This window comes from Papaver somniferum, chromosome 2 (assembly GCF_003573695.1).
Source record: "Papaver somniferum cultivar HN1 chromosome 2, ASM357369v1, whole genome shotgun sequence".
NCBI lineage: Eukaryota > Viridiplantae > Streptophyta > Magnoliopsida > Ranunculales > Papaveraceae > Papaver > Papaver somniferum.
In genome coordinates, this window is record NC_039359.1 from 50,290,413 (window position 1) to 50,306,220 (window position 15,808).

At 34.1% G+C, this 15,808-nt stretch overlaps 1 long non-coding RNA gene and 1 pseudogene across 1 annotated transcript; both read right to left on the bottom strand.

Moving 5' to 3' along the window:
- Window positions 1–1,763: 1,763 nt before the first annotated feature.
- LOC113353231 lies at window positions 1,764–4,025 on the bottom strand. Its single transcript, XR_003361168.1, has 3 exons — window positions 3,488–4,025; window positions 3,307–3,393; window positions 1,764–3,224 (listed from the first exon to the last, which is right to left on the bottom strand). It is a non-coding gene; the product is annotated as an uncharacterized LOC113353231 (long non-coding RNA).
- A 7,286-nt stretch (window positions 4,026–11,311) lies between these two features.
- LOC113353232 lies at window positions 11,312–12,656 on the bottom strand (annotated as a pseudogene).
- Window positions 12,657–15,808: the final 3,152 nt, after the last annotated feature.

Below are 15,808 nucleotides of genomic sequence, written 5' to 3' on the forward strand. Positions count from 1 at the left end.
CACAAAGTAATGACCCCAAAAACTAATAAAACATTAAATAAACTAATAAAAACATTTAATCGGAAAAAATAATAGTAATTAAAAAAAATTGGTCTTGCAACCCATCATTTTTAAAGCATATAATATTAAACATTCCAGCTATGTATATCAACTAAACATTATGCAATAAAGTGTTCTTTAAATATCAGAGCTCATTCTTTTATATATGTGTACTCTTGCCACTTTAATATACAGTAGAACTTCATTAAACTAAATCGCGATGAATTAATAATTTCGCTAAGATAATAATTTTTGTCAGTCTCGACTTGGTCAGTGTGCTAAATTAAAATAGCATTTACGGTTATTTGTTTTTGTTCACATTTATAATACATCGGATTTCATCATTAATTTTTGTACTCCCTTGAAAAGTTCTGAAAGGATTTTATTGTGTTTTTATTTTTCTTATTTTAATTTTATATAAAAGTATATACATTTTATACAGATAATATGCTTTAAAATAATTAGCATTTTTTTAATTGAAAATAAAATCTCTAAATATTTGATATTACACACCTAATATTTAAAGTTAGATTTGGTATTTTCAATATAATAATGACTTATTAATTTAAATTAATATTTTGCTAAATTGGTAGAATTTAGCAATCTCAATACTATTAATTTATTGTAGTTTTACTGTAGGTTTAAAAAGTTTAAACGGACAAAATCAACCGAATGTGTACAGAAAACAACTTTGGAGAGCCAAAATACGTTAGTTTCATGTTGGCTAATAATAGTTTGGAAACCTACCTTTTTAGCACCTTTTGAGATAGCTGCCAGGTTCAAGATCAACCTTCATAATAATTTTTTGTTGGTGTTTTCTTCTATACCCTTGAAAAATCCTATCATTCTTTTCTCCGTATACACCAAAACTACTTGCCTCTTATCGGAAACAAAAAGAAGGTTCCACAATTTTTTTAGCTTGATTATACATGCATACATACCACGAATCCCCAATTCACAAGATGCTAATGCATCTTATTTAAGGTAACCAACTCCAAACTTGTTGTAACATCTCAGTCACTCTCATTGGTGTAGCTAATTGAATTTTGTTTCATTTGGTTATTGGAGCTTGTCCAAATATTGGTCGTTTGTACGGATAATAATAGGAAAACGTAACTTTTCTTTGACACCAAGCAGCGAATGATCTCCAACAAAGCTCGGCATAAGTACTGCAGTAAGGAATTTCTGTTTTACTTTGATTAATTAGAATACAATTTCGTTCTTTCGATCTTAGATTTCCTTCAAGACCTGAAAATTAAGATGACCTCTTAAGTCTTAACAACAATACTTTTTAATTTTTTTTTTAATTATTTTTGTTTTTAAAAGAAAGACATTCTTAAAAGTTTGATTGTAGATCCATGACACCATATATGTTGTCCACACTCCACAACAGATAGGATTTTTGGAATTTGTTCTGTTCTTTTGTTGTTTTTCTACTATCCAAAATATCGCATCTTTATTGCAACCTCATCACAACCAGTAGTGACAACACCACTACCACTAATCTGGCCTTATTGGCTTTATATTGGCCAGGGTGTTAAAAAACGTCACTGGTGCAACAACAAGATTTCACAAAACCACATAACATGCAGCTGCAGTTGGTTCAAGAACACCTTTCAAGCCCAAAAGATAAATTGCAGGAAACTCAAATATAATTTCTTCATATCATTTGCCACTCAATTATCTCAAAGAAAAATAAACTGAGAAAATAAAAAATAGCACTAATGGAAATCAAAACTGTGTCGATAGTAGTTAGCTTATTTATTCTTTAACTGAAGCTTTATGTTAAACCATGTTTATTGTTTGCGGAGAGAATGGTAGACCATTTGGCTTGACCAGATACAAAAATCTCACCCCAAATTACTTACCTTCAATGAAGATCACACTTCAATTTAGGTCGTCTACAGCCAAAGCAAAACTTAAAAACTGAAGGAAAGAGAAGAGATATTTGGTACATTTTTGTAGAAAAATCCATAAACCAAGAAAGCGCACTTGAAAAAATCCCAGCAACACGCTGCCAAGCACCAATATGCCAACCTGTACATCCCGTGCAAGTGCACTAACTAATTTCTCGATAAAGTTCAGACCTTACGAGCACTTTCTAAAATTCAGAAAACTTTCTGTACAGATACAGACAATCCAATAGAATTGACTCATTTAAATTGACCCATAGCTAAATTTAAGTTCCCCGTATTCTCATCTATGGTGGATAAATGACACTTTTTCCCTAAGACTACCGCATTAGGAGCATATGCACTTGGTATCGTCATCTGGTATCGTCTATAATTAAATGATGGAATTCATGCTCTGCAGGCCTTGATAAATGATGCAACTTTTATGTTCTATACAAATAAATTAGAAATACAACGTATTTAGAGTGTATAGTATTCATTGAAGCTCCAAAAATGGATTGAAGGTTACACCGTTCCGATCCTTCTCCTTCTAATCTTGGATTTTAGAAGCGAAAGTAAAAATGAAAAATGACTTCCAGGTTAAATACACGCAATTATCACCGTACTAATCATACATGGATCAAGAATCTTTTCAAAAGAACACGCGACCAAGATTAACAAAATGGACACAAAATTCTTTTCAAAATTTCCCGTTCAGTTTTATTTGACGGGAATCTGATGTCTTACGCATTTACGGCAAGTAAAATTTAACCCACATCCCAAAACCATTTAAACGCACAGATGTTATCAAGAAAAAAGCGTCGCTAACCTATAATTTTAATTTAATGCATGGTAAATCAAACACTCGAGGAATGCAGTTATCATCAATGTTCTGCAACAATAATTAGTGGTCCTAAAGACTGCGGTATCCTCCCTAATTTTTTTGGTAAATTTTCACCGGCCACGGATCAAGTATTAGTTCATGGTGCCATATAGAGTTTACAATCTGAAACATAAATATAATCGAACTCCTTAATATCTAACCCGCTAATTAAGAACCTAAATTGAGAAGTTAGAGCACCTAGTTCAGTTGTACTCGCATAACAACATCACCAACAACTACAACATAGAAAATCAACAAAAATATCCTAAGAACGCTAAAAAGATAATTTCACTATTCTATACCTTGCATGCATAAGTTAATTCTCATCACCACGAAGCTCCAAAAAAAATTATCGATCCTGATGACCACCCGTTGCCGCAACCATCAATACCTATACACGCTTGCGGAATCTGAGAAAAAAAAATCACTTGACAAAATCACAAAATCAATTGTTTAACTATTTGAAGAGTGGGAAAGGAAGAAAACCCTAACCAAGATCGTGAATAATTCTTCATCATGTATAACCGTAAAACATCGCACTACCGTAAAACATCGCACTGCGTAAACAATCTTCAACATCTACGACCACAAAACAAACAAATATCAACTTGAACAAAAATAAAAAAAAATATTTTTAATAAGAAAGTTAAAATGGGTAGAGAAAGAAGCATACCAACGACAAAATCTAGAATCATGTCTTATTCTCTTATAAATACTCCTTCTGCTGATCTTTGATCATATTATCCTCATCGCTCATCGTATGAGGTAAGAAGAAGAAACTGGACTATTTGGTGTTTGGATTATAATGTTCTCACCGGAGCACCATAAGAGAAGAAACTTGCACATTTGGTGCAGGTTAAATGCTGGTTTCAGTCTAGTAATGATAATGGAACCTTGCAAAGACCATAACAGAAAATAAAAAAAAATAGAAAACAAACAAAAAAACAAAAAATTACCAGATCCATTTGTTGCAAGTCTGCATCATCAGTTCTTGGAACAAAAAACCCATGAGTTGTTTCTGAAGGAGAAATCTATCTTGAGTTTTTCCATCCACAAATACCACAAAACAAAATATTAAACAGCATCATCGCACGCGTTGATCCATCATCAACATAGTGAGAATTCTGCAAATCAAAAATCACCATTAGAACTGAAAAACTGAGAAATAAAAAAGCAAAACCCTAGCAAAACACAAACAAACATAAAAAAATAAAAACAGCACGAAAATGGTGACGTTTTGGCTTTGCTGTGCAATATATGTATATATAGAGCATCCAAGCCCAGAATTCCAAAAAAAAAAAAAGTCTCCGTTTAAGAAAAAAAATCATCCTAATTAGTGGTTGCAAATATTGTTGAAAATAATATTACTCAATAATCTAAGACTATCAAGAATTTGTTATTTTTGGCTGGTATTTACTTATATGGGCGTTTTCTTTTTTACTAATTCGTTAATATCTCCCTATTTTAGAGAAATCTCCCGTTTAAAGATTTGTTTTCCAATTTTATAGGCTTTTTAATTATACCAAACACCTATACTTACTTTGAATGTATTATTTTTTGGAGGATCACGATATTAAGTCTTTAATTATGATATTTTTGTCCAAAATAAAATAAAATGAGCAAGTAAAAATAAAAAAATATAGTAAAATATGGAATGATAATAAAAGCAATATCGAAATTAATGCTAAAAAAAACACGAAACTAATCCTAGTTTATTGCATTTTTCTATAAATTTTATCTTTCTTCTCAAAATTTTGCTTAATTTCAATTGTTCATCATTACTTTCTACCAACGATTTGGTATACGAGTACTCCAGATTACTTCTCCTAATGATGTTGTATTATTTATATTTGTACAGGATTAACAAACTCTTCTGTAAACCCTCGAAAGAAGATTTCTCGATCCATGTGTGACATCCACAAATCAGGTATTTTCATTTAATCGTCAATATAAATTCTGTATTTTCTTTTAATATCAGCTGAAAGTGTAATTGCAAGTATTTTCTTTTACCCGTAGTTTGGAGTTGTAAATAGGCAGATTTTATTACAAAAACTGTAAATGGACATTGGACATTGGTTGTTTATTTTTTTTAATTCATATGATTGATCTAATTTTATGATGATATCATGATGCATGTTTTATTTATCACAATGAAATCCTTTTTTTTTATTTTTAATGTTAAAAGTTGTTTATATTTGTTTTGTTATGTTTCCTAGATTAATAAGATTTAGTAATTTTAGGTAATTATTTTTAAAAAATGTGATTGATTAAAAAATATTTTGTGGATCTAAAAGATTTTCTGGAAATTCTATTGGCTGAAATTTAGAATGGTGGGGCTAGAATCAACCCGAAACTTCGGTTAACCACGTCGCTCGAAAAAACTCTATTTTTATATAAAGAATGACAGAAACTTCTTTATATTTTTTAACAGAAGATGTTGAGGATGATGTTAATATATTTATTATTTTATTTTTATCATCATCCCTTCCTACAATTTCTGGCTCGCTTGAGAATGATGTGGTATGTCGACTCTGTTGCTCGCTACTTTCACCGAAAGTTATAGTAGTGTTAGTAGGTGTATAGTACATTGCAGATGAAACTTATGCATATTTTCGGTAATCTCATCTAATCTTCGGTTTATAATTTTAATTTTCTTAGCCATACCAAAATGGAAAGCAAGTGGGTTGTTGGAAGCCGAAACGAAATCGAGTACCTTATGCTTAAAGCGGTCCCCTCTTTGACACCGACGTAAGGTTTCATAAGAGAACTCGTCCATCACATCATCAGCATCATACGCCACCTGCTCTCTTTGTAATTGAGTACCTTATTCAGACTGCCACCTGCGCTCTTTGTAATCGATGCCCAGAATCAGTCAATCATCTCTTTCTTCATTGTAACTATGTGCACAAGATCTGGAGCTATTTCATTGCAGGGTACAATGTAAAATGGGTACATTCTGGTTCCATAAATGGGCAACTAGAGGCTTGGAAATTCAGGAAAGGAAGAAACAGAGGTAGGAGAATCTGGCCACTGTTAATTTTCACCATTTGCTGGGCAGTCTGGAAAGAAAAAAGCAGACGAACTATGGCAGCGAAAACACCAAGACCCGAGGCAGTGGTCATTAACGAAGTCAAATCTCTCATTTACTTATGGGGTTCAGCAGGAAATTGGTTTAGAACAACCCCTTTCAGGGATTTAATCACCCATTGGAAAGTAATTATAGACTGCCTGTAATACTGTAAGCTCAAAATGGGGGTCTTTCTGACCTTGTTACATTTTTCTCTCAATACATTTTAACCTCCTTTCAAAAAAAAATCATACGCCACATCCTTGAGCCTTCTCAACCAAAGTCCCACAGCCTTTTCAGTCACTTGCCTCCTCTCGGCATCATCTATGACCGCAAGTATCATCTCAATGGTTCCTTGAAGCTTTTTCAACTCATCTTTGACGCCCCAAGCCAGACGAATCTCTTGAGAAATAACAGGAACTAATTTCATTAATATTTCTGTTACACCATTGGCAAGAATCCCGTCAACTACCCCATAGCAAGAGAGTCGTATATATGTTAAAGATCAAGATATAAAAAGCACTACAAATTTCAGAAATGATGTTTATGAGTAAGTAGTACTGTTTGCTTTCTTATATAAGTTTGTCTATTGAAAGAAGGGAATGGAAGCTCAAGACATATTTACATAATACTTTATAGAATCTATTGATATATTAAGATTGCAAGTCTTCTGCCACATGAAAAAAAGAAAAAGAAGACTATCCCCTCTACCGCGTTGCTTTATTCTACTGCGTTGCTTTATCGTTTAGGTTGCAAGTTATCCAGTCGTTGGCTTGGGGATAACTTTTTCATTATATATGTAGGGGAAAAATATCGCACACCAAATAATTATGCGAAGCAATGGTATTACAGAGCGAACGGCTTTCGCACGTAGCATATCCCAAATGACGGAACCAATGATGTCATGAAATCACGAGTAAAGTGTGAAAGTTGTGCGAAGTTCAAGAGCACGTGCTAGAAGATCCAACATAAGCTTGCGAGAACATCGCACGTCGGATCCGAAAATAGGGGATTTATTAGCTGTCCTCCACTATGTAAACTCCTATATATAGGACCAACCACCATTATATTAAGGGAGAGATTTTTCCGAGAGCTTAGATAGAACCTTAAGAGAGAGGAAGTTATTTGTTTTCCAAGTTAGGGTTTCATCTTATATCTTTGTATTGATTTATAAACTTAATAAAATTCTTCTAAGTGTTCTTCATAATGATTTCATAGTTTGTTCTATAGATTATCTAAGGGGTGTGGTTATAGGATTTCCTGCAACTACAATATATTTATTCGTTCTTGGGTTGTAAGGAAGAATCCAAGATTCAGCAATGAAATAAAGTTAAAGGCGATTAACATTAGTTTGCTTGAAAAACATACAAAGGAACAACAACCCTATCAATTATGTCTTACAACACTTCATAGATAATAGACATTGAACAAATTTACTTTGGTTAGCAATAAGATCACCACCAGAGCATGATGACAAGAAATTAAGACTGCAAAATATACAATAGTTTTCCATCTGATCTGAAAGTTGTAGAGGGGGAAAGGCTAACCTTACAATTAGGCTCCAAGAGTACCAAACACTTAAATTCGTATGTTGGAATTAGTTTTGGATCGAATAAACTTTAACTTTGCCAAAAAAAAAATTGAAAATGACAATTCATCTTCTGCTTTCACTTTGCCAAAGAATAATATTGAAGGATAGCAAAACTATTACTACAACAATCCTCCAGATGTAAGCCTGATTGATGATTAGACATCACTTTTGACATCTACTTTTCAATTTACAGTAGCTGCAAATCAGGACATCAAAGTTTCAGTGAAGTCTGCATATGCCTAAAGACTGCTCACACATGAGTGTTCGTACATTTGCAGCGGGACCTATAGTGAATGACTTGGAAAGTCATACCAGAGATACTGGAATGCAACCACTTCTATTAATGTCTCCTTGTAAACCCATCACTTCTAATTGTCAAGGTTTTGGCTATTTGCTGAAATTCGTTTATGAAAACATTCCGAGCTTATCTAAGAAATAAATTTTGAACATAGAAGATTTTTCTCCATAATAAGCTTATGCCGAAGAGATTTATTTTTCAGTATAGTTAGAATCATCACCTAATAATTTTACCAATATAATACGGTGATATCAACTCAAACAAATAACTGACCGATCTACTTAATATTTATCCAAGATGACGCTTAACTCGAGTTCTCGTAGATATAAGTTTTCCTAGTTATTTTAGCTCTGATCTTTATAGGGTCAGTTTTTTTTTCAATGTGACTTCCTATAGTGTATGTTAACCAACGTCGGGGTCTCCGTCAATTCTTGTAGCTAGAAATCATAGTGTGAAGCAAGGGCCAACGAGGCTACAAAGTCCGAGAGATAGGGAGAAAATCGATATGAATCTATGATGCAAATGACGTACCTTCCCCTCTGCATGCAATTTTGTCCATTTCTTTTAGAATAGTAGAAATCATAATGTAAAGCAAATTAATGAAGTTGGGAAGGGACGGCAGACCAGGCAGTGCTTCGTGTAGTTTTAGTGGGCCCAAATTAGTATGGCCCCCAATTTGATGTGCTTCTCCACACTTATATTCTCTCAGGTTCTTCAAGCTTGCCGAAACGCACATGTCTCTTTAAGGTGGTACACTTTGCACGCACCGTGTCTGTCAGTCTGTATCTTAATAAACTGTCGGATAGATAAAACTCACGCCAATGTTATTTACAAACACTTTATGTAACACATACTAAGCTCATGTTGTTTGCACCTTGGCCATTCATGAAGAGTATATAAAGTAGCGGCTTTATGCCTTGATCACCTATTTAGACTGTATACCAAATAGAGGAAAGAAACGGAGCAAAATCAAACGAGAAACGACATATAAGCTATAAGGTTTGAGAAGTTGGAGGCAACTGCATTATGTACCACATGGAACACATGGACACTAAATAATACTGTATAAAGAAGTTGGAGGCAGGGTAACCATAAAGATAACAAGTATGATTGAACATAGTTTTTTATCATCAAAACTTATTTTACTGGCCAATTATATAAGTTTTACCGGCTAATTATATCATTTTTAGCTGAATATGAGTAATAGAAATACTTGTTTCGTTTAACCACTACAATATATGTTAATGATTTTTCTCTAAAAACACTCATTTAAATAATAATGATATCGGAGCCTTTATATTGTAGTTGATTTAGTACTTGATTTGCAGCATTAGGAAAGCCGGGGTTTCCTCGTCAACGGCCTTTCACACTGGTAGAAAATGTTACTACATTAAAATAGCATTAGCCTAATCTACCGGGGACCAAAGTTATTAAATAGGAAACTAGTAATTTTGGCACCGAATATAACTAGTGTTTTCTATGTTTTACACTACTCAGAAAATGTCCAGAAATACGCTTGGTTTTTTCTTTCAGATGTTGTAGAATGCATACTAATTATCACTGACGAGCCCAATTTTTCAACTAGGACAGGGCTTAATGCTGAGATCAAACCCCTTAAACCAAGGTGCACAGTCCTCACCTTTGCAGTAGAAAATCGAGTTGTTAACGGAAAACGAAGTCTATTATATTAGTTAAAACATTTTTCTACTCCATTTCGCAAAGCAATTCAAATTACATATTTACCCCTATTGATTTTTACCAATACCCAAATTAGCCCTCTCTTTGCATATTCAAGCTGGGTAAAAACATAAAATTAATGTTTCAGATGTTGTTAGATTCCCTCTTGGCTCTTTTAGGAGATGCAAATATTAAATATTACTCCAGCATATAAAATAAACTAGGTCAACCCTATTACATAGAAAAATTAACCTTAATCAGCAACACTTAAAGTGGGTGCATGTATTGGGTCACTTCTTGTTTGATCAGTATGAAACTAGTGTCTTGAATGTTGGAAATACCACTAGGTATTAGAAATAATATATTAGAACTAGTTTGGTCAAGTTGGCTGAGTCAACTGTCAGTTTGGTCCTTTTTATAAATATATATTATAGTTTGGTCTCATAAATTATGTTTTGGTCCTTGGGTGATGTCATGGGTGATGTAATTGTCATTGTGGGGTGACAAAAATATCCTTTTAGGACCACATATATGGAAAAAAGTCCTAGAAAATAAATTCATTTCTCAGATCTACTTTCTACGCATGTAACTTAGTTGATGTTGCTATAAATGGCATAAAATATCTTCAAAATGAAAATTGTAACAAAAAATTTCAACTAGGTCAACATAGTTCGGTTATATCATACGAAGAACATGTAACCGAACTTTCTGTAAATGCAGTTCGGCTAATAAATCCAAAATACACAGGCAACCGAACCAAAGCTTTAATGGAGTTTTTGTTTGTTCGGCTTGCTAATGAAAAATCAAACATAACCGAACTACTATGCTTGAGTTTCCAGAGTTTTGTTCGGTTCAGTCGACTAGATTACGTTGTAACCGAACTTTAAACAACGGATTTCGGTAGGTTCGCAATGTTTATAAAACATTGTCGAACACTTCGTTCGGTTAGCAGAAAAAATTGCGACTTAACCGAACTCATTATATAGTTTTTCAGAGTAAAGTTCGGTTATGAATTTTTGTTTGTGCGATTGAACCGAACTCAACATTTGGATATACATAGAAGAGTTCGGTTTTGAATTTCTTTTTTGCAACAACCGAACTCAGGCGTTCGGTTAGGAACAAAAAAACATTCTTAGCCGAAGTGTTCTTCGTCTTTAAAAGTTCGGTTGTAAAATTAGAGGCTTTTTCAAAATTATCCTAACCGAACTTACTATTATAACCTCCATACTCAACCTATTTTGGTGACTACCGCTCAAAATTTCAATCAAAAACGAATTAGAAATAATGGGTTTGTGGGAAAATACTTATGAACGGGTTTGTTTACAAAAGATTGATTAATCGACAATGAAAATTTGATGATTTTGATTAGATTTGTATATGATCAGGTTTAGATGATCATAAATTGATAAAGAAGAGAAGAAGAAAAATTGTTGAATAGAGGAGAAGAAGTTGTAGATTAATTATAGTTTAAATTAGGTTAAAGGGTAAACTAGTCATCTCCACCTTTTAGAACACCCCATATAATTTAGGGAAGGTAGCCTAATCAAATCATGGTCCCCTAAAAAAAAAAACGGTGGTACCCGAAAATGGTTCTTTGTTAATGGAAAAAATGCAACAGCTGCAAGGGCACAAGACTCATTTGTTAATCATTACCGCTATCTAGCGGGAGAGTTGGGTTACGGCCCAAAGTACCATTATCTAGCTGGAGAATTGGGTTACGGCCCAAAGAAAATGTATCATTTTCAACAAAGGAAATTGTATTAGAAGAATTCAAATTACAAGCATGCTGCAAGGAAGCTTATTAGAGTTTGCAAATTGCGACAGCAAATTAACGAAAGAAACATCTCCAACATGCACATAATATTTAGAAAATAGGGAACCCGATTCTTGAGGAGCACTTTCCTCTTGGAAGTTTAGGACATTCAATCAAGGTGGTTGCAGATGTATCAACACCAATGTGGATCTGGTAGAGCTGACTGTTACCAGATGGATCCACATTGCATTCTACCCCTGGCGTGAATCCCGTAGAGTCTCTAATGGCTTTTGTTATACTGGTCAAGCTGTAAAATTCACCATCTGGATTAATTCCTGCATTTTGAAGGACGTTGAGGAGATCTGTTTGTTGTTTCAAGTTTAGAGACGCTTGAAAGTATCCAGGTTGGTCAAGAATGTCTTGAGAACAGGTCCCGTGTTTATTCCATTCGTACCCCAAAATTTGTTACCGTTTCCGCTTGGACAAGCTAAGGTTGGCCATTCAGATTGCATTTGGCGTCTAATACTAGAAGTCTGTAAATTAGACACAATGGATAAACACACATGCCTGGAAGAATTAAGTATAGACAGCATCCGTTCTCAAAATCTATTTATGCATTAGTCGAAAAGAAAATCTCCCTAACTAAATTTGTGTTTTTAGTGTAAAATAGAAAGAAATTTTTTTTCATTTTTTTTTTGCCCCTTTTCATCTTCATATTGGCGCCAATACAAATTTGCGTCATCCAGATCATCCATTTTAGTTTGAGAAATTAAGATCAACAAGCCGATTATGGAAATGGGTCACAGATTATTAGAGCACGGCAATTTATGTGACTTAACTAGTAGATGAAGTAAATCATACGTGAGAGAACCACGTTCAATGTTCCAAAAAGAAAGAAATACTCGAGGATATTGTTTTCAGAAAAGTAATTTTAGCACAGAGAAATTTTCAGTTTTAATGCATCCATACAATGCGGAGTGTTTGGCCTTACGTATAGTGTCAAAAAATGAAAATTTGGGTGCCGGCAAAATTTGTGATATTAATTTTGGCTTCCTTAGTTAGGTACAGTGTATATAGACTAAACTTACAGATGATGGATCGAATGGATTGCTGTCATCGCAGTCAGATGGTTATGATCCATCGTTATAGTTCGGCCATAATCCATGAATACCAAAATCAGCTGCTGGTTTTCCTGTGGTTGGGCAACAACAACTTTTCTTTGTGTCACAGTAAGAACCTGGCCACTGTTTGCAAAGATACATAAAATTCAGACGTTTTCATAGATGAAAAACAACATGTAATCATAGAATGAAGACTAATAAGATTATCATTCCAAAAGACTTACCTGTTGAACAAAGTAGAAGAAATCGAAATTCTGTGAGACACATAAAACTGCTAACTGTTGGAACACAAAGATTTGAGAGAGCAAGAAAACTAAACTGGATGATTTCATCATATTTTTGGAAACAAGAGAAATGTGATCGAGGTTTGATACTTTGTTGTGTTGTTGCTATGTTTTGGTGTGTGCTTTTGGGTTACTAAAATAGTTGGTATTATAGGAAAATTTTAGAAGGATATCCGGTGAGCATACAGTTTGGCTATAGTATTAAATTGGATTATGACGTTATCGTTGTGTTATTTTCTATCTATTCAGGAAGAGTGAGATAGTATTACATCAAAATGCAAATTGATTTGGCGAGTGCATGTTTTTGGTGCGCGCTCTTATTTAACGTACAGTACTCCAGCGACATTTACGTGGAACAACATAGAGGTGTAAAACGTGCCGGCCCACCACAGCCCAGTCCACTAAATCACGTGCTTAGCGTGCTTGAGCTGGGCTGGGCTGTGCCAACAATTTAAACCTGCTGGGTTGGGCTGTGCTTTATTAGTCAAAAGCTCGGCACAGCATCGCCCACGGGCACAGGACGTTTATTCACGTGTTGTGCCGTGCTGTGCTATGTTAGCACACGTGCTAAAGACAATATACCAAAAAAAAAAAAAATATTTTAAGATAAAAAATATAGAGAAGCCATGAGTCTGATTGGTGAACCACCAGTCCAGCTTACAAGTTAAGGAACTGGGTATACCCAATTAACTGAACAGAAAAAGGAAAAAAATAAAAAACCAGAGCAAATATTCAGCAGAGAACAAGCTCTATACATCCGAAATATGTCATTTCACCAGACTGAATAAAACCTTGTAGTTGTAAGGAAAGAGAAAACATCTGACAAATGTACATCCAAAATATAGCTTTACAAACTAACTGCATCCAAAATATAACTTTACATAACTGCACATTCCAAGCATAGCTAATCAGCAGCACAAAAAGTATTTGTAAGATTTCATGGCTCTGTGAGATCCATGTCAAAAAAGTGGAATCACCTGTCGAACAAACATTATGAATTCAATCAATAAAAGAAGTGAACAACGATTTATAAAATTGATGGAAAGATAATAAAAAATCCATTTTTTTTTTGTTTAAAACCAAACATGCTTTCTAACTGACCAATGCTCGGAAGTATGAACTCAATTTCCAGATTAACCATTCACACAGGCAGCCTAGCTAGGTTAACCATTGTGCTTAAGACACTGGGCATCATTGTTCCCATTTACCTAATTCAAGTACTCTACAAAGTGTTTCTTGCTTTAAGCTAATGTATCTTAAAATGAGCTAACAGATGCAAGAACTAAAACAAAACATTGCATACCTTCCAATGACAATTGAACCATCGAACCTTGAGAAGACTTCCTCATATTCATCGTTAAACTCTTGTCTTCTTTTCCGAGCATCATTCCAATCCTTTGAACACACTAGAGCATCCAAAATATCAGGGGCAAGTCGGCTCCTTTTTTTTGCTCAAAATTCTCCCACTCAAACTAAAACAAAACTCCGAAGCCACTGTTGATGCAGGTGGAGTCAGTAAATCACGATCCATAACCTGCAAAATTGGAAAACTATTTCCATGAGTATTCCAAAATTGCAAAATATCAAAATTACTCCCGAGTTCCTTACTGCCAAGGAAAACAGTGACATCCAACTCTAAATACCTAACAAGTTCAGAAATTGAATTGGTATTAGATGTTCCACTTGAAACGGTGGTAGAACAAGTAGATAAAAATCTTTCTGATGGATCCAGTTCATTAAGATCAGATTGAGATTGGGCCACAGTAGTTTGCACATTACTACCATGAGTACTGGAATAATGGTTAAACAGTTTCAAGAGCATCCAATGCACAGATGCAAAACTATCAAGAGGTTCTCTATTAAAGGCATTAGCAATTCCTTCTATGAGTAAAACTGTTCCAATAATTTTCTTCCTTGGATCCATAACAGACCCCAAGATAAATAGAGGTGGAATTTCCTCCCAATACTTTAGATACTTTTCTTCCATCAACTTAATAACTCTGCCATAAAGCCTGTTATCCCTACATTGTTTAAATGCTACTGCAATGTCATACAACTGATTCAAAGCAATGCAAGTGGTGGAATAATAAACTCCAGATAACTTCTTAGTAGTTGTATAAAATACACCTAAAAACTTGGTAAACACCTTACAATTTTCAAAGTCAATCATGTCCAGTTCATAGTCAGAATCAATAAGGGCATCCAATATAACAGTTTCATAACCTTCAATTGCTTTCAACATCATGTAAGCAGAGTTCCATCTATTATGCACATCTAATGCAAATGATCTAGGTTTAAGATAAAAATTTAGGCAAGACTTCTTAAATTCTTGTAACCTAGAAGGAGCATGAGTAATGTAAAGTATTGCACTTATAATTTTTCTAATAAAGTCCTAGTAATCATTTTTTTTAATCACCTTAATAGCATCATAAACTATCAAATGAATGATATGACATGCACATCTAACATGAAACAATTTCGCAAATTCAGGATATGGAGGCACAACAGAACGCTGAAAAAAGTCAATAGCACTAACATTCGCAGCAGCATTATCCAAACCAAGACTGAAAAATTTACTTTCAACACCATACTCTTTCAAAATATTTAAGATAACTTCATGAATATAGCGACCACTGTGAGGATAAGGAATAGTACGAAAAGCAATTACCTTTTTGATTAGCATCCAAGTTTTAGCATCAATATAATGAGATGTAACACAAATATAAGGAGATCCATTACATCATGTCCACATATCCGAATTAAAAGATATACCAGTAGCATATGAAGAAAATTCAGCAATCAAAAGGTTTTTCCTTTCATCAAATTTCTTCAAAATATCAGTTCTAGGTTGAAGATAAAGTTGAATAAACTCTTCAAATTCCTCATCTTCAACTAGAGCTAAGGGCTTCTCAGAATTTACAATCAAATCAGCTAATCCTTCTCTCATTCTAATTTGACTATAAGTAAAATTACCTACCCCTGCACTACCTAATATGATTTTAGCTTGCTTAGGATCATTTTCATCTAAGTGTAAGGGCAAACACTTTGCTAAATGTCTAGTTAAGTGACCAGTCCCGCTATTAACCCCAGGTTCATTACTAGTTTTGTAGTCAGTCTTACAATGTTTGCATACATCCCTTGATACCAAGCTCCCCTTAAACATGACCTCTTTAGTTTCAAAATAAGCCCAAACTCCAGAGGTT